The sequence below is a fragment of the Zingiber officinale genome, chromosome 2A, assembly GCF_018446385.1.
Source record: "Zingiber officinale cultivar Zhangliang chromosome 2A, Zo_v1.1, whole genome shotgun sequence".
NCBI lineage: Eukaryota > Viridiplantae > Streptophyta > Magnoliopsida > Zingiberales > Zingiberaceae > Zingiber > Zingiber officinale.
In genome coordinates, this window is record NC_055988.1 from 67,531,784 (window position 1) to 67,552,660 (window position 20,877).

A 20,877-nucleotide genomic window follows, 5' to 3' on the forward strand; every position below is an offset into this window, starting at 1 on the left:
TGTTGATATTAGAATGAAATAGTGTCCTGGTAATCTAGGTTGATAATTTCCTCAAGAGGAGCTCATAAGGATTGTCATGTAAACCCTGCAGGTGACCTTAGTCCGACATGATAATAAAGTTGACTGGTACTACTCTTAGAGTTAGATATTAATTAAGTGAGTTGTCAGTAACTCATTTAATTAGTGGACATTCGATATCTTAAACACAGGGAGATTAACACACTCATGATAAGAAGGAGCCCATATAGTAATATGGGATTGGTGCGGTAGTTCAATAATAACTCATTAGTGGAATGAGATATTATTGATGAACTCGAGTTGGGTGTTGGGGGCAAACACAGGAAGCTCAAGTTCATCGGGAGACCAAAACCAATTCCTCCTCTCGGTCCCTGTCATAGCCTCTTATTTATAAAGTCTTATACCCACCTTCTTACCCATCCTTAAGTGGTCAGCCAAGCCAAGCTTGGAGCCCAAAGGGCTGGCCAAGGTAAGCCTTGGATGGACCAAGGGGTGGCCGACCCTAGCTTGGAGCCCAAGCTTAGGTGGCAGCCACATAAAAAATAAAAGGAGTTTATTTTAAAATCTTTCCTTATGTGGAAGCCTTGGCTTTAAAAGAGAGTTTAAAATTTAAATATTTCCTTTTATAGCGTTCTACAAAACATTAAGAGAAAAGTTTGATATCTTTCCTTATTTGTAGTTAAAGGGAAGATTTTAAATTTTGATAAAACTTTCCATTTTTGTAACCATCCTCATGGTTTTAAAAAAGAGTTTTAAAATTTAAATCATTCCTTTTATATCTTTCTACAGAAGATTAAAAGAAAGGTTTGATATCTTTCCTTATTTGTAGTTAAAAGGAAGATTTTATTTTTCATAAAATTTTCCTTTTTTTAACCATCCTCATGATTTTAAAAGATAGTTTTAAAATTAAATCTTTCCTTTTATAGATTTCTACAACAGATTAAGAGAAAGATTTGATATCTTTCCTTATTTGTAGTTAAAAGAAAGATTTTAATTTTAGAGAAAACTTTTCTTTTTGTAAATCATCCTCATGTTTTAATAGAGATATTTTAATTTATAAAAGTTTCCTTTTATAACCAACCATGAAGGAAACTTTTAAAAGAGAAATTTTTATTTTAAAATTTCCTGAAATAAAATAGGAAGTTTTAATTTGGTGTTTAAAACTTTCCAACCTTGGAGGATTTGATATGGCCGCCCACATCCATAGAAGAAAAGGAAATTTTTTATCAATTAAATTTTCCTTTCATTGGCAACGAAAATAAGGAAGTTTTTATTAAAACTTTCCTTATTTACCAAGACCAAGGAATATAAAAGAGAGGGTAGAGGTGCCTCACCTCATAACAATAGATGATCTAGTATTCCTCTCTTCTCTTCCTTGTGGTGGCCGACACTCATCTTCTTCCTCTGCTCCTTTTCTTCTTCTTTGGTGGCCGGCGACATCAACTCTCAAGGAGCTTATTGGTGGCCGGACTTTGCTTAGAGAAAAAGTATAGAAAGGAGGCTTTGTTTCTTAGCATCCCTTGGAGCTTGGTTGGTGGCCAAAAGTTCTTCATCTCTTGAAGATTGGTGGTGGAAAAACTTGCTTGGAGAAGAAGGAAGCTTGGGTGGATTCTCGTCTTGGTAGATCGTCGCCTACACAACGTCCGAGATAAGAAGAGGAATACGATAGAAGATCATGAGATCTATAAGCTACAAAAGGTATAACTAGTTATTAGTTTCCGCATCATAACTAGTTCATCTTTTTGTTTAGATCTTGAAATACCAAACACAAGAGGCTAACATTTCTAGGTTTCGAATTTATGATTCGAGTTTGTGTTTCTTTTGTTTTTTCGATTTTGTGATTCGATTGTTCTTAATGGTTAAACCTAGGGTTACTATAAGGAAATTAAATATTGAATTTCGTTGAAAGGCTTTGTCTAAGAAGTGGTGGATGCTCCCATAACCAAGAAGGCCTAGTGCCTCACCATGTTTAACCTGGAAGCCGATCTCTGAAATAAATATTTTATCAAATTTGTAACATAGGTGGATTTGGATTAATAATGTTAAGAATCGTTTGTGTTCCAAGTCTAAACCTCTAAGAACAGATAAGTTGAATTTGGAAGCAATAATGTTAAGTTCTGTTTGTAATTCCAAATTTAATTTATAAAGAACACAATAGGTTGTTAGGAATGGTTCAGCACTTGTACAAAATTTTTGTACAGGGGAACCAGTACAATATTCCGAGTAGTAACCAACAGTCAGTACAAATCAAACAACCTCAAACGGTCTTGCTCAATACACACATAGTGCACTAGTGTAATTTTATAGTCAAGACAGACTTATACCAAATTACACTATAACTGTTCTAATGGTTTATCCCAATCCATCTTGGTTGTGAACTACTATTTATAATTTATAAGGAACCGATAACATGATCTTCTGTGTGGCACCACACACCATGTTATCTACAATGTAAATTAAATGGACAACTGCATTGACATATATATAAATATAAGATGCAAACAATTGACCAAAGTGATTCTCATTTCAAAATATTTCAAAACAGATGTTCATACAAAAACTAGGCTTATAGTATACATCCAAACAATCTCCCACTTATACTAAAAGAATATGCTACCATAAATGTTGTCATATATCTGATTCTCATCTCCTCAACATGCCTATCAAAAGCTCTCGCTAGAAGGGCCTTAGTGAAAGGATCTGCCAGGTTATCTGCTGATGTAATCTTGGCGACAACTACCTCTCCTTGTTTTACGATGTCTCTTATCAAGTGGAACTTGTGCTCAATGTGTTTACTTGCCTTATGAGCTCATGGTTCCTTCGAGTTTGCTATTGCACCACTATTATCACAATAAATTATGATAACTTTGGGGAAACCAGAAATCACATCTAAGTCCATCAAGAAGTTTCTGAGCATACAGCTTCATTGGCTGCCTTAGAGGCTGCCACATACTCAGCTTCCATGATGGAGTCTGAAACACATTTCTGCTTAACACTCCTCCATGTTATGGCTCTACCTCCCAAAGTAAACACATACCCCGAGGTTGATTTACTACTGTCCCTATCTGATTAGAAGTCTGAATCCATGTAACCCATAGGGAGCAAATCGTCTGCCTAGTAAACCAGCATATAATTTCTAGTTCTTTTCAGGTACTTTAATATAAGCTTTACAGCAGTCCAATGTCCCAGTCCTGGATTACTTTGATATCTGTTAACCATGCCCACGGTAAAATAGATATCTGGTCTCATGTATAACATCGCATATATTAGGCTTCGTACAGCCAAAGCATAAGGAACTGCCTTCATCTCCTCTATCTCCTTTGGTGTCTGAGGGCACATCTCTTTAGATAAAGGTAATCTATGCCAAGAAGGTAGAAAACCTTTCTTGGAGTTTTGCATGCTAAAACGAGCTAGGATAATGTCGATGTATGAAGCTTGGGATAAGCACAACATCCTTTTCTTACGATTCCTTATTACTTTGATCCCAAGAATATGTCCACATTCTCCCAACTCCTTCATATCAAACTGCTTGGGCATCCATACCCTTACGTCTGACAACACTTTGACATTGTTGCCAATGAGCAAAATGTCATCTATGTATAGTATAAGAAATACCACCACATTTTTGTCACTTTTCTTGTACACACAAGACTCATCCGGACACTGAATGAATCCATAAAATTGGATCACTTCATCAAACCAGATGTTCCAAGATCTCGAAACTTGCTTCAGTCCATAAATGGACCGATTGAGCTTACATACAAGATACTCTTTGCCCTTCGCAATGAATCCCTCTAGTTACTTCATATAGATGTTTTCTTCAAGACTTCAGTTAAGGAAAGCTGTCTTGACATCCATTTGCCAAACCTCATAATCCATATGAGCACCAATAGATAAAAGAATCCGAATAGACTTAAGCATGGCTACCGGCGAAAAGGTGTCCTCATACACTACAACAAAAATGACTTTCCGCAGCGCATCATCAACGGCACGCGGTTAAATAACGCCGTTAATAATAGTTTTTACGGCGTGCCTAATTATGTGCGCTGCAAATAGTATAATATTTATATAAACTATGGCTTGCCAAAATAAGTATGCTGTTAATAAATTTTTCTATGGCATACAATTTGTGCTGTTAAAATTTAATATTAACAGCGTGCAGAATGTGCTATTAATCGTTATTATACATATATAAATGATGGCGTACAAAAATATATGCTGTGAATAAATATTATAAAAATTTAACAACGTACAATATGCACCGTTAATAATCCTCCAAAATTTCAAAATATCAAGCCAAAAATTTTCACACGAAACCTCCCGCAATTATTAGCCAAACATCCTCACGCCCGCGAACTACTTCCTGGCGAAACATCCTCACGCCGAACCTCTCCTCACAACGTCCAAAAACCAGCCGGCAAAACCTAAAATCGCTACCTCTCCTCACGCGACCTCCTCCTCACGCGAACCCTAAACTCCTCTCCGCCAACAGTGAAACCCTCTCTATCGAAGCCCTCCTCCTCACGCAAACTCTCTCTGCCGAAGCCCTCTCCGCCGAAGCCTCCTCACGTGAACTCCCTCCGCTGAAGCCTCCTCACGCAAACTCCCTCCGTCGAAACCTCACTGCCGCAACCCTAAACTCCTCTCTCCGCCGAAGCCCTCTCCACCGAAGCCTCCTCATGCGAACTCCCTCCACTGAAGCCTCCTCAGGCGAACTCCCTCCGTCGAAGCCTCTCTGTCGCGGCCCTAAACTCCTCTCTGTCGAACATCTCCGCCCATCTTATCTTAGACGAAGTGCTCTAAGGCGAAGCCCTCTCCGCCGAAGCTCTTCTCAGGTTGGATTTTCTTTTGTTTTCTTTGTTTTTCTTGTATTATATTTTCTTATCAAAAATCAAATGAAATAGAAGGATTCAAAGAATAGAGACACACTGATTGGTTACAAGCCAAGGTGTATGTCAGATTTAAAGCACTAGATAGATCTGATAATTTCTGGCGGTTCAGTCTGGTTTCAAGAAGAACAAGAAGCTGGTGATGAGGACGAGGAGGTCATATTTAAGATTGGCGTTGCCGCCAGTAGGTAAAATATGATTATTTGTAATCTTTTTTAGTCAACCTGTCTCATGGAGGCGCAAAAGGAAATTATTTCAGTAGCAATTTATTTTATTCAGAATTTAAACATGCAAAGATGATCAAAATTGCTGTTATCTCTCTACTGTTGCTGTGTTATAAGAAACGTTCTATAGATACACAGAGTATCAAACTTCATCAAGTTTTGACTTCTGGTTTCTAATTGGATCATGTTAGCCTAGTATTTAGGCCAGAGCTTTTCTCTTTTCATCTTTTATTTTTATCTATTAGGCTGATGCAATGCATTGAAAGAAAGACAAACTATTAAGTATAGTTCTGCAGTTAAAATATGATACCGATGATGGATGCCATATTGGTTTTATAACTTCATTTTTTCTGTCTGGTTATTCAACTGCAGATACAATTTGCTCTGTCTTGAAGGAATTGCTTGGGCTCTTAGAATTTTCATTGAAAAGGAAGCTAGCCCTTTGTATACAGTCACTAATGTCTCACTCGAATCAATACTCAAAATGCATGTCAAACCTGAGGTGATTAAAATGATTGAGACAAGCTTGCTAGGTTTTCTTGTTTTATTTTTGTTCTTATATCTTTTTTCATTATTTTTTGAGACAAGAACAAAGTTTGTAACATGATTCTCTTATTTAATAGACCTCATTGATCCGACCTTTTGTTGTTTGTGCTGTTTTGAGGAATAGCCTTTGATGAAGCAAGATACAACAACTTCATTGACCTGCAAGATAAATTGCACCAAAATATATGTAGGTATGCTACATGTTTCAATTATTGCTGGTTTTCTCCATTGTTTTTGTTGGTGAATCAGTGTCAAAATTTATTCTTCTTGGAATACCAAGCGAAGAACCTTAGTTGCTATTGGGACACATGATTTGGATACAATACAGGGTCCTTTTTCCTATGAGGTAACCTATGTGCCTTGCTTTATGATAAGTAGTAATCCTTTGTGCTTTTGGACCTTATGTTACTGTTGTTAATAAGCTTGAAATCACACAGTACTATTATGGAGATAATGAACTGTGCATAACCAACACAAATCATCCAGAAGATATGGAATTCATTACTAATATAGTACATTATCGAAGTCTCTTCTTATATGATACTGTAGATGACACGATTCTGAATGCTATTATATTGAGATTCTAGGTAGTAGGTAGAAAATCCTTACATTGTTCAACATGCCATAGTTAGCAAAATGTCTATGCCTTTTTTACTCTTCACATGAAATAGCTAATGAAGCTTTTAGTGCCCCACCATTGTTCGTCTCTCATATGAGGATTTCCAATGTTCTTACAATTTTTTCCTTTCCTTTTCACTTTTCAGTCTGTACCACCTCAAGAGATTAATTTTGTGCCTTTAAAGCGGTACTTCAATATTTATGTATTGTCGTCTTTGTACAGTTTGATGCTATAAATATCAATTAATTCTAGCTACTTTTGCAAGATCCACATGTCATTCTTCATTTTTTCTGTATGAAAATTTCTCCGATATGCTACATTTGAAAATTTGTTAGAAATTAATGAAGTTAAAGTACTGTTATAGATAACTTTATAGATTGGAGAGGTTTGCAATCAATAATTTAATGTCTCTTTTAGTAGTCTATAGTCTTATTTCTAGTAAATTTTTTGTGTTAAATAATTGATCCATATAATTTTGGTTTAATTCTATTTTTTCTTTACTGCTTCGTAGGAGAAAATTTTTAGGGCTGATGAGCTGTTGGAATATTACAAAATAAGTTTTTCTAGATTGTTTCTTCAATAAATTGATTAATTAATCACTGATGCAGAACTTCTTTCTTCTATTTAAAAGCACTTATTCTACGTTGATAGTGGATTAATGTAAATGCTCCTATCTGTTTTGAAACACAGTAGCTTGCCTCTGTTGTTGACTTGTATATTAATAATTTATTTCTTTTGTATGCCCTGTTTTGTGAAAATGCAAATTTGTAAAACCATGAAGACTATTGACTTATTACCATTCCTGTATATTGCAGTCAGATATGAAGCTTAAGAAGTTCTTGCACATAATTGAGAACTCTCCTGTGTACCCAGTGATCTATGACAGAAATAGGTAAAAACAATCATCTGGTACCCACATTATTTGGCTACAACCTGACAATCTTCTGGTTAATTTGTCAAATAATTGATTTTGATTATTCACTAATGTACTTTATACTTATATGTTGTCCTTTAATGTATTTCTGATATTGGGAATGATTTTGGTAGCAATAGCGATATCAATAGTGGTGCAAAAAAAAAGTGATGGTTTTGGTCATGTTTTTCAGGTAATTATAATAAATTATGTATTTCTAAATCACAAAATTGTTACAAAAATATACATGATTGAATTAATAACTTTGTATTGTTTATTTACAATCAAATTTGAGAAATGTGAGTCATGGAGATATCTGTGCTAATACCAAATATAAGCTGCTTCATTGGTCTACCGATGAATTAGTTGTTGCAGAAGGTCGAATTGCATCCACAGATCCAAACACAAAAGTGCATCACATTATTCTTGGTGGATCATGTTGGAAAGTTTGGGTTGATAAGATTTTGGTGGAAAAGGTGGACCTAATTCGATCAAATGATGAAATGTAGTTTCTCGATGATGTGATAGAAAGCACGGTCGCATGGTTATCTAAATTTATAGTATTGTGTGATTGATACATATTATATTAATTTGTGTGGATTGTAAGTTTAATTGTTGTTATGTAATTGCTAGTTTGTTAGAGATTTCATATCTTGTTTTAGATCTTTAGAGTTTTTTGGTATAATGAAAAACTTTGGCTTCTATTAATTTCGTATAGATTTGATTTGAACTAAATTTGTTGTAAAATTTTGGTTTATTATTTTCGTCAAATTTTTTTTTAAATATAGTTAAGATCATCAACAGCGTACGTTTGTACGCCGTGAAAAATATTATTCGCGGCGTGCTTTGCGTGTTGCGGAAAATATTATCTGCGGCGTGCTTTGCGTGTTGCGGAAAATATTATCTGCGGCGTGCTTTGCGCGCTGCGGAAAATATTATCCGCAGCGCGCAAAGCATGCTGCAGAAAATATTATCCGCGGCGTGCTTTGCGCGCTGCGGATAATATTTTCCGCAGCGTGCAAAGCACGCCGTGGATAATTTATGACTTTCAACAGCTTTTAATTGTGCAGCGTGTAATGTGCGCTGCGGAAAGTGAATTTGCGCGCTGTGATAAACTATTTTTGTTGTAGTGATAATCGATTTCCTCTTTCTGAGTATACCCCTTCGCAACAAACCTTGCTTTAATGGTTTCCACCTTCCCATCTATTCCTCTTTTTCTTTTATAGACCCATTTACATCCAATGACTTTTACACCATTTGGTGGTTCTATAAGCTCCCATACCTGATTAGAATGCATAGATTCTATTTCAGAGTTCATCGCACTTTGCCAAGATGATGCATCTTTATCTTGGAGTGCTTCATTATATGCCCAGGGATCAGCTTCATGTTCAGCAGGGATCAAGTCTGAAGACTCTCCCAAAAACTTGAAGCTATCAGGTTACCTAACAACCCTCCCACTACGACGAGGCACTACCTGTAATTGTGCATCATTTGTGACACATGTTGCAGTTACTTATGGTATCTCATCTTGTACCATTGGTACTAAAGTAGAAGTGTTCTCTCTTATTTTCTTAAGAACAATTTTACTCATGGACTTGTGGTTCATTACATAGTCCTTTTCTAAAAATCAGGCATTGGTGCTAATAATGACCTTCTATTCTTTAGGACTATAAAACAAACCACCTTTCTTTCCTCTAGGATATCCCACGAACAAGCGAACTTCTATACGTGATTCCAACTTATCAGCATCTCCCTTCATCACATGTGCTGAACTACCCCAAATCCGAATGTGTTTCAAAATAGGCTTACGCCCATTCCACAATTCTGTGGGAGTAAAGGGTACTGATTTAGAAGGTACCAAGTTCAAAATATACGCCGTCGTTTCCAGAGCATATCCCCAAAACGAATTTGATAATTTTGAATAACTCATCATTGATCTAACAATTTCCATAAGAGTCATATTCGTTCGTTCCACCACACCATTCTGTTGGGGTGTACCAGGTGCAGACAATTGGAATTGAATCCTGGCATCTGATAAGTAACTCCTTAACTCTCTTAAGAGGTACTCTCCACCACGATCAGACCATTGTGTCTTGATACTTTTACCATGACATTTCTCCACATCATCCTTGTACTCTTTGAACTTATCAAAGCACTCAGACTTGTGGCGCATCAAGTAAATGTACACATATCTCAAATAGTTATCTATGAAAGAGATAAAATATTCGAAACCATCTCTTGCCTGGATAGTCATAGACCCACACAAATCAGAATGAACCAATTCTAACACTTCTTTGGCTCTATAGCCCTTTGCCTTAAAAGGTCTCTTGGTCATTTTTCCTTCCAAGAAAGACACCCAGGTTGGAAAGTTTTCCACTACCAATGAACCCAAAGGTTCATCGGCTATTAACCTTTGAATCCTACTCAAGTTAATATGCCCCAACCTTAGATGCCAAAGATATGTTTGGTTCATTTCCGAAGGTTGCTTTCTCTTATTAGAATTAGAAGATGTGTTATTAATTTTCATTTGTTGTATCGTAGGAGTTATTAGATTTAGAGTATACAAATTGCCAACCAACGCACCAGAACAGATAACCACCCTAGTTTTCTTGACAACCACTTTGTCATCAAAAGATCCATCCATAAATAATTTAGAAACTGAAATCAAGTTCTTTCTAAAACATGGTACGTAAAGACAATTTTTCAAAATCAAAGTTTTATTCCTATCAAAAAATAAATAAACATCTCCCACTGCAATAGCCACCACCATATAAACAGTACTACTTCCCAACTCATCGGGTCTATTGATTTAACGATTAAATCTCACCCATTAATAAGTTAAAGAAATAAATACTAAGTATACATGCTTGTTATTATATAGGAATTAAGAGCATGCACATCCATAATAACAGAGGTCCTGTTCTTTTATGTAGTCAGTACAAATCAAACAACATCAAATGGTCATGCTCAATACACACATAGTGTACTAGTCTAATTTTATAGTCAAGATAGAATAATACCAAATTACACTACAACCGTTCCAATGATTTGTCCCATTCTATCTTGGTTGTGAGCTACTATTTATAATTTATAAGGAATTGATAACATGATCATCTGTGTAGCACCACACACCATGTTATGTACAATATAAATTAAATGAACAACTGCATTGACATAAATATAAATATAAAATGCAAACATTTGACCAAAGTGATTCTCATTTCAAAATATTTCAAAACAGATATTCATGCAAAAGCTAGGCTTATACTATATATCCTAACATTGCTTTCTTCTGATGTAGCTCCACCTTCATCGATGCTTTGAATGCTTTTTCGGATGAGCTTTCTATGTGTTCATCTTCTGGTAGGTACTCGACTATTAGAGCTGTTCCGGCGGTTTCCTCGGTTTTAGATTCTTCTGATGACTTGGTGTCCATCGAGGAGTTGGATTCAGCTTCTTTTGGTTCTTCATGAAGCTTCAAAAATATTTCCCAAAGTTCTTTTGCAATTTGGTAGTCGCCTATTTTATCGAGATCTTCAACTGGTAGTACGCTTAAAAGATAAAATTCAACCTTACCATTTGACGTAAAATCGTCACGCTGCTTTTTGGTCCAGAGGCATTCTTCGATTTCTTCTCCGTTCCTATTCTTCGTGCTTCATAACCATATTTTATTATTAATAAAATATTAAAATCTATTTTAAGAAATACCTCCATTCGTTGCTTCCAAAATGCGAACTCCCCCTTGAACATTGGTGGGTAGATGTTAGCTCCGACCTTCTCGTTGTTTTATTCGGCGATTAGTCCTTTTGAGGCATCCTGAGTCTGATACCAATTGTTAGGACCATTGGCTGGCTAGAAGGGGGGGGTTTAATAGCCCCTTCACAAAAATAGAACAAACCTTTCTCGGACTTAAAAAAGCACTTGCATAAACTAAATAAGAAATGAACTGAAAGACAGAGGCACCGAAATTTTACTTGGTTACAACTGGGGAGGTTGTTAATCTAAGGAAGTGTAACGCACTAATATCTCCTTCAGGTGAAGAAGCCTCTTTATAGTAGTGAAAGTTCAGAAAAGAAGAAGCTAAATGAAAACTGAAAGCGTACAAGTATTGTTACTCAAGATGCTTGTTCCATCTAGCTTCTTAGAGCAAGGCTATATTTATAGCCTTTGTCGAGGTGCCTAGAAGGGTTCCAGGCGCCTGGATGGGGATAATACTTTATCCCCTTTGTAATAGATCATGGTCAAATGTGATCCAGATAAATGCCCATTCCGGGCGCCTGGGCAAGGAAAGTCAACCACGTTGACTTTTTCCAGTCCGGGCCTTCCGCTCTATCTCTGCTTCGGCTCTGCACGCTTGGGTGATTTCGGCCATCCGGAATAGGGTTCACCCGAACCCAACTTCTGGCCTTCTCCTCAAGCAAGCTTCCGCTCCAACTTCTCATACCTCGAAATCGTCGCATGCTTCCTTCTCATCCGCTAGCATTCTTTTCCACAGCTTTGTCCCTCAGATGCACTGAGCCCGTCAACTCCCTCCCGTGCCGACCTTCTCGCTAGCTGCATTTTTTGCTCCGCGAGCAATCTTCCGCTCCAGCTTCTCGTCCCTTGAAAAAAATCACATGTTCCCTTCTCGTCTTCCGGTGTACTTTTTCGCAACACCTCGTCCCTCAGACGCACCGAGCTCGTCGACTCTCTCCCCTGCCGTCCTTCTCGCTCGTTGCATTTTTTGCTCGATTTCCTGTGCTCCTAAGTTTCTGCACACTTAGACACAGAGTTAAATACAACATGACCTAACCTTACTTGTTTGATCATATTAAAACAATCTTGGGGTACCAACATACGTATTAAAGTAATCGAGGCCTTCTTGTTTTTGGTATCATTTGATCACCAATCTAGCCTTATACATATCAATTGTGCTATCTGACTTCATTTTCTTCTTGAAGATCCATTTGCAACCTAGTGGTTTACTTCCAGGAGGAAAATCCATAAGTTTTCAAGTTTGATTTTGCAAGATAGAGTCAATCTCATATGCAATTTCCTCTCTCTAGTAAGGTTCATTAGAAGAGCCTACATCTTCTGAGTAACTTCGGGGCTCACTTTCCAACATGAAAGTGATAAAATTTGATTCATAGGATTTTTCTACTCGATCTCTTTTGCTCCATCTAAGCTCAACCTCCACTGCTTCCTCATCATCATCTTCACCTTGTGTTTCATATGCCTTTTTTGAGGAGCTAGCATCCTCTCAGGTCTCATACAGAAACACATACTCGAAAAACAAGATATTTCTCAATTTGATTATCGAGTTCTTGTGTATCTTCGGTATGTGTGACTCATACACACAAAATTGATATGCACTGCTATTATGTGCATGTCCAATCAATATGCAATCAATAGTCTTTGGTCCTATCTTAATCCTTTCCGAATTAAGCACCAAAACTTTGGTAAGACACCCCACATTAATAAATATTTGTAAGATGGTTGTCTTCCATTCCACAACTCATAAGGGCTCTTATCTATTTTCTTTTGGGGCACATTTTTAAAAGGTAATTAGCTATTAATACAACTTCCCCCCACATCAACTTTGGCAGTCCAAAGCTCAATAGAAGAGCATTCATTATCTACTTTAGAGTTTGATTCTTTCACTCAACAACTCTAATTTGCTGAGGAGTATAAGGAGCTATTGCTTCGTGTCTTATCCCAAGTTCATCACACAACTCAACGAACGGTGATACATATTCACCGTCACGGTCACTTTGAACCACTTTAATCTTTCTATTAAGTTGGGTTTCAACCTCACTCTTATAGAGAGCAAATTTCTCTATAGCTTCATCCTTACTTTTGAGAAAATACACATAACAATATTTTGTGTTATCATCTACAAAAGTGATGAAGTATTTGTTCTCACCATGTGTTGGAGTACCATTGAGGTCGCACATGTCGGTGTGAATTAGCCCGAGTGGTTTGTTGCTTCTCTCAACATGTTGAAAGGATGACCTTGTCATTTTCAATTCAACACAAATCTCACACTTGTGTTTTCGGTCAAGGTGGAATGTAGGTATGCTTTATATATTTATTAATCTATGCAACACATCATAGTTAACATGTCCTAGTCTACCATGCCACAAACAAGAAGACTCAAGCATATAAGTGGAAGAGCTTTCATTTTCATTTATCTTAGGCATAATCGCCATTACATTGAGCTTAAACAACCCATCAAATACATAACATCTTCCTATAAATATTCCATTCTTAGATAGTACAACTCTGTCTGACTCAAAAATAATGTGAAAGTCATGCTTGCTTAACAGTGATCCAGACACTAGATTCTTCCGAATCTCAAAAACATACAACATATTGTTCAAAGTGAGGTCCTTGCCCAAGGTCATCTTCAGCACCACTTTTCCTTAGCCCATGATGTCTGAGGTTTCTGAGTTTCCCAAGAACAGCTTGTCTCCATTGACTTTTTCAAAGTAGTGGAGCAGCTCCTTATTGCTGTACACATGTCTAGTCGCTCCAATACCGATCCACCATTACCGTGGATTTAAACCCACTAGGTTTAACTCAGAGACCACAACACAGAGGTCTGTTGGAGTGTATACTTAAAATTTTAGCTTTTGTATACATTTATTTTGAAATAAAGAATCACATTGGTCAAATGTTTACATTTATTTGTTAAATGTAATTATTCAATTAATTTATATAGTAGATAACATGGAGTGTAGAGTCACACTTAGAAGATCATGTTGTCGGTTCTCTATAAATTATAAACAGTTGCTCACGACTAAGATGGAAAGGAACAAACCATCAGAATAGACGTAGTGTAATTAAGTATTAGTTTATCTTGACTAATAAATTACACTGATACACTTTAAGTGTATTGAGTAGGATCATTTAGGTAAGTTCTTTTTGTACTGACTTAGTAAAAGAACTAGACCTTAGTTATTATGGAAGTGTGTGCTCTTAATTCTAATATAATAACAAGCATGTATATTTAATATTTATTTCTTTGACTTATCAAAGGGTGAGGTTTAGCTCGATAAATCAATATGCCCAATAAGTTGGGAAATGATATTACTTATAGTATGTGTTGTTGATTATAGAAGGAATTTGTGTCCTAGTTATCTAGGTTGAGAATGTCCCCAAGAGGAGCTCATAAGCATTGCCATGTTAAACCCTGCAGGTGGACCTAGTCAAACATGACAATAAAGTTGAGTGGTACTACTCTTGGAGCTAGATATTAATTAAATGAGTTGTCAGTAACTCACTTAATTAGTGGACATTTGTAATCTTAAACACAGGGAGACTAACACACTCATGATAAGAAGGAGCCCATAATATAATTTGGGATTGGTGCGGTAGTACGGTAATAATTCTCTAGTGGAATAAGTTATTATCGATGAACTTGAGTTGTGCGTTCGAGGTGAGCACGGGATACTCAAGCTCATCGGAAGGCCAAAACCAATTTCTCCTCTAGGTCCCTGTTGTAGCCTCAATAAAGCCTCAAGTCCATCCAAAGAAAAGTCTATCTTGGTGTCCAAGAAGGGGTCGGTTCATTGCTTGGTGACCAAGCAATGGCCGGCCACATATTCTCTAGAAATGGTCGGCCCTTGCCTTGGGCAAGAGGGCCGGCCGCAATATTTAAATTAGGAATGTTGTTTTTGAATTTTTAAATTTCCTCAAATATTTACAATTTGTAAAAAAAGAGATTTTAAAAATATATAAAATTTTCCTAATTTAAATTAGGCCACAAGGTTTTAAAAGAGAGTTGTAAAATTTATAAAACTTTCTTTTAAAAAGAAATATTATTAGAGATGCTTTAAATTTTAAAACTTGGTTTTAAATTTTAAAACTTTCCTTTTAATATCCACATTAGAAAAAAAGAGAGAGTTTGTAAAATTTTATTAGAAGTTTTCTTCTTTTAAAATTTTATAAAAAATTTTTCTTTCCCTTTTAATAAGTGGTCGGCCACCTTGCTTGGTGCCCAAGCAAGGGGTCGGTCAAATAATTAAACATCAATAAATAGTTGTTTAATTAATTAATCAATCTTGGATTGATTAATTAAAAGGAAAGAAAAAGAAAAAAAATTAAAAGGAAATAGGAATGAGTCTAATTTTTTATAAAAGTCTTTCCATAATTTTCCGTTCAGAAACTAATATAAATAGGGGGGAAGGGGAGGCCTTGAAGAACATAACAATGGATATTGTGTTGTTGGAGATCATCAAGTGGTCGGCCCCTCTCCCTCTCTTCCCTCTGCTCTCTTTTGCTCCTTTGTGGTGGTGGTGGCCGAATTCTAGAGAAGGAGGAGAAGCTCTCCGGGTGGTGTTTGTCTTGGAGGATCATCGCCCACACGACGTCCAAGAGGAGGCTAATGATACGGCAGAAGATCTCAAGGATTTTAGCATACAAGGAAGAGGTACAACTAGTATTTAATTTCCGTATCATACTTGTTAATTTTTCTTTGTATAAATACCAAATACAAGAGGCATTCGATTCTTGTTTTTCGAATTTAATTTCGATGTTGTGTTCTTTTTCTTTTTTTCCTTTGATTTGATTGTTCCTTTTGGTTAACCTAGAGTTATATAAGGAAATTAAATATTAACTTTCCTTAAAAGGCTTTGTCTAGTCGATGGTGGTTGCTCCCATATCCAAGAAGGTCAAGTGCCTCGCCATGCAGTACTGGAAGCTAATTTTGTAAACTAATATTTAATTAAATTTATAACCCAGGTGATTTGGATCAAACGTGTTAAGTTCCGCAGGAGATCCAAATCTAAACCTAAATGAACATATAAGTTAAACTTGGAATCAAACGTGTTAAGTTCCGCAGGAGATACAAGTTTAACTTAAAAGAACACATGGTAGCTAGGAAAGGTTCAGATCATGTACAAAATTTTTGTACAGTGGAGCCATTGGATTTTCCGAGTAGCAACCAACAATTTGTATCAGAGTTAGTATTTTGCCTCTATGTATTTGGTATTAGTTTAATTATGCACATGTCATACATAATTTAGGCAAGTTAATAGTAGGATGTGCTAACTTTGTGGATGCAGAATCCAACTATTATGGCTTATAGTTATTATGTGTGTGATTGGACCCTTGGACATGTCAAGGGCGTTTATTATGTGTGCATGATTGTATTATAAAATACTGCAGGAGCTGTATTTAGTTTTATTAGGATTTTATTTTTTGATATAGATACATGTACATTCCTTTTATGGAATATAGGATCGATGGATGTAAATTTTATTTTATGTTCGATCTAGTTTACATGTACATTCCTTCGAGGAATATAGGATCGAAAGATGTAAACTTTTATTTATGTCACGGATCGAATCTTGCAAGGCGTGGAACCTTTTGAGGATCAGAGTGGCGCAGCGGAACAAGGAGCAAGATGGATGCAACAACTAGACCCGGTGGCGGTGGCCAAAGATGGCAACAACTAGGGAAGGCGACACACGGAGGACAACAATAGATAAAAGTCATAATAGTTGAAAATTAGTTTTTCTATTTATTGCTTTTATATTGTGCTGTGTGTGAATGTTAGTGTACATATTTAGTAGGCTAGCATCATCAAAATTCCTCACTTTAAATAACTAAGTGGGAGAGGGATTTGTTTTAGTGAATTCGACGGTCTCCATTACTGGTTTGTAAGTGATGCAAACAAACTTGCGCGTTGGCTCTGAGTGCCTTCATCCATATCGGATGAGTTTGTTTGCGGATCACTAGACCAAACTTCCATTTTTGATGACTATAGGAAATTAATTAAGAGCGTGTGATCTTCCCCATCGGAAGGGGCACAATCTTATTAATGGACTTAGTGTCAAGTAATGGTATACACTTAGGAACGTCTAATAGTATCCTCCCTATCGGAGTCACTGTTATTATTTGTATGACCGAAGGAAACCAACTATTAATTTTATTTGTCAAAAAGTTAGGTTGACAAGATAATAAAATTAATGGGATATACCCTCCTTTTACAAATGTTGAATTTGTATACGTCCACCTTATCGTGGCATACAAAATTCACGGTGTTTTAAGGTGTTGGTTAATTTAAAATAGTATTGTTTGAGGAATAAATATTATTCTAAATTTAGAGTTCTGACCAAAATTTATTTTGTGATTCTTAGGATGACTTTCAACCCACTGGCCATTATTCTAAAAGAAAACAGACTTACTGGTCCCAACTATATAGATTTGAATAGAAACCTGGACATTGTTTTAACTGCTGAGGGCTATAAGTTTGTACTGTCGGAGGAATGCCCAGAAACACCTAGCAATGATTCTACCCCAAAGGAGATTCAGTATTATAGTAAATGGGTAAAAGCTGATGAGATGGCGCGGTGTTACATCTTGGCTTCGATGTCAAATGTATTGCAACATCAGCATCAGGACTTACCAACACCCTATGATATAATGAATAATCTCAAGGAACTCTTCGGACATCAGAATCGGGCTGCTAGGTAAGAGCCAATGAGAAAACTGATGACAACCACCATGACTGAGGGGACTCCCGTGAGGGATTATATTCTCAAGATGATGGCTTACTTAAACGAAATACAAGTTCTTGGAGGGGAAATTGATGGGGAAACCCAGGTCGATATCATCCTCCAAACGCTGCCCAGAAATTTTGAGCATTTTCGCCTGAACTATAATATGAATAAAAGGATGTATTCATTGGCGGAACTTCTGACAGAACTTCAGGCAGCCGAAGGGTTGTTTCGTCAACATTTTCAAATTCACTATGCTGAAAATGGTTCTACTTCTAAGCCGAAAGGCAAGAAGAAGAAGAAACAAAATGGCTCAGCAAAGAAGGTGAATAAACCTCAAGGTGCAGGACAAAAAGCTGGAATAAAGAAGCCGAAGGGCAAGTGCTTTATTTGCAAGCAGACTGGACATTGGAAGGCGGGCTGTCCTCGTAGGAAACAGAACAATAAAGGTATATCTCATACTCTAGTAGTTGAAACATGTTTAGCGGTGTTATCTACCAGCACCTGGTGTGTAGATATGGGAGCCACTGATCATGTCTGCAATTCTTTGCAGGGGTTCCAAGAAACCCGACGACTATTTGATAGAGAGATAACTGTCTACATGGGCAATGCTACTAAGGTGGCGGCTGTTGCAGTGGGAGACGTTTACTTATCATTTGATATGAATAGGAAATTGGTTTTAAGGAATTGTCTTTATGTAACCAGTTTTAGAAAGAATTTAATTTCAGTTTCTAAACTGTATTTGGATGGATATTCAGTTTCCTTTAGTAACAATGTGGTTATAAAGAGAAATAAAGTGATTATCTGTTCTGGTGCATTGGTTGGCAATTTATATACTTTAAATCCAATTTCTCCCACAAAGCAAAATATGAAAATTAATAACACATCTTCTAACTCTAATAAGAGAAAAGAACCTTCGGAAATGAACCAAACACATCTTTGGCATCTAAGCCTTGGTCATATTAACTTAAATAGGATTCAAAGGCTTGTAGCCGATGGACTCTTGGGTCCATTAGAGTTGGAAAACTTTCCAACGTGTGAATCCTGCTTGGAAGGTAAGATGATCAAGAGACCTTTTAAGGCCAAGGGGTATAGAGCCAAAGAAGCGTTAGCATTGGTTCATTCTGATTTGTGTGGTCCTATGTCTGTCTAGGCAAGAGGTGGTTTTGAATATTTTGTCTCTTTTATAGACGATTATTCAAGATATGGATACATTTACCTAATGCACCGCAAGTCTGAGTGCTTTGATAAGTTCAAAGAGTACAAAGCTGATGTGGAGAAACGTCTAGGTAAAAGTATCAAGACACTACGGTCTGATCGTGGTGGCGAATACCTCTTAGGAGTGTTTAGAAATTACTTATCAGAGGCCAAGATCCAATCCCAATTATCCGCACCTGGTACACCCCTATAGAATGGTGTGGCAGAACGAAGGAATAGGACTCTTATGGAGATGGTTAGATCGATGATGAGTTATTCAGAATTACCAAATTCATTTTGGGGATACGCTCTGGAAATGGCAGTGTACATTCTAAACTTAGTACCTTCTAAATCAGTGTCTTCTACTCCCACAGAATTGTGGAATGGGCGAAAGCCCAATCTAAGATATTTTCGGATTTGGGGTAGTCCAGCACATGTGCTGAAACCAGATTCTGATAAGTAAGAATCTCGTACAGAAGTTCGTGTGTTTGTGGGGTATCCCAGAGGAACGAAAGGTGGTTTATTTTATAGTCCTAAAGACCAGAAGGTCATTGTTAGCACCAATGCCCAGTTTTTAGAAGAAGACTATATAATGGATCACAAGCCCAGTAGTAAAATTATTCTAGAAAAACTTAGAGAGGACACGTCTACTTCAGTACCAACAGTACAAGATGAAGTACTACAAGAGATTGCAACACCTGTGACACATGATACACAACCACAGATAGTGTCTCGTCGTAGTGGGAGGTTTGTAAGGCAGCCTGATAGATTTATGTTTTTGGGAGAGTCTTCGGACTTGATCCCAGGTAAACATGAACCTGATCCCCAAACATATGATGAAGCACTCCAAGATATAGATACAACATCTTGGCAAAAGGCAATGAATTCTGAAATAGAGTCTATATACTCTAATAAGGTCTGGGAGCTTGTAGAACCACCCGATGGTGTAAAAGTCGTTGGATGCAAGTGGATCTACAAAAGGAAAAGGGGGGCAGCCGGGAAGGTAGAAACCTTCAAAGCTAGGCTTGTTGCGAAAGGGTACACTCAGAAAGAGGGAATCGATTATGAGGAGACCTATTCACCGGTAGCCATGCTTAAGTCAATCCGGATACTCTTATCCATTGCTGCTCATATGGATTATGAGATTTGGCAAATGTATGTCAAGACAGCTTTCCTTAATGGAAGTTTTGAAGAAAATATCCATATGAAGAAACCAGAAGGGTTCATTGAAAAGGGCAAAGAGCATCTAGTGTGCAAACTTAATCGGGCCATTTATGAACTGAAGCAAGCTTCAAGATCTTGGAACATCCGGTTTAATGAAATAATCCAGTCATATGGATTTATTCAGTGTCCGGATGAGTCTTGTGTATACAAGTAGTGTAACGGAAACATGGTGGTATTTCTTGTACTATACGTAGATGATATTTTGTTAATTGGCAACAATGTCAAGGTATTATCGGACGTAAGGGTATGGTTGTCCAAACAATTTGATATGAAGGACTTAGGAGAATGTGCACACATCCTTGGGATCAAAGTTATAAGGGATCGCAAGAAAAGAATGTTATGCCTATCCCAACCTTTATATATAGATACAATCCTTGCTCGTTTTAGCCTGCAAATGTAACACCCACTAAACTTTTAAGATAAATAAGAGAATGATGAATTTTGCCTTAGAAAAATAATAAGAAGTGAGTTGAAGCAAAAAGAAATAAAATGAAATAAAAAGAAGAGGAGGTCAAGGATTGAACCTTGAACCTCTTATATTATAATTTATAGAATTAATTAGTAGAAACCAATTGGGATAGAGAGAAGATGTTGATAGCAAGGAAAGGGAATGCATGATAAAGATAGGAGTAAAGATCTAAGAAGAGAAAGCAAGAAAAGAGCGAGAGAAAGGCAACTTGCCTTCCTCCCTTTCTCTCCCTCTCCCTCTTCTCTTGCCGTGACAATTAAATGGAGAATGAAGGGGATTCATTCCCCCTTGTTCTCA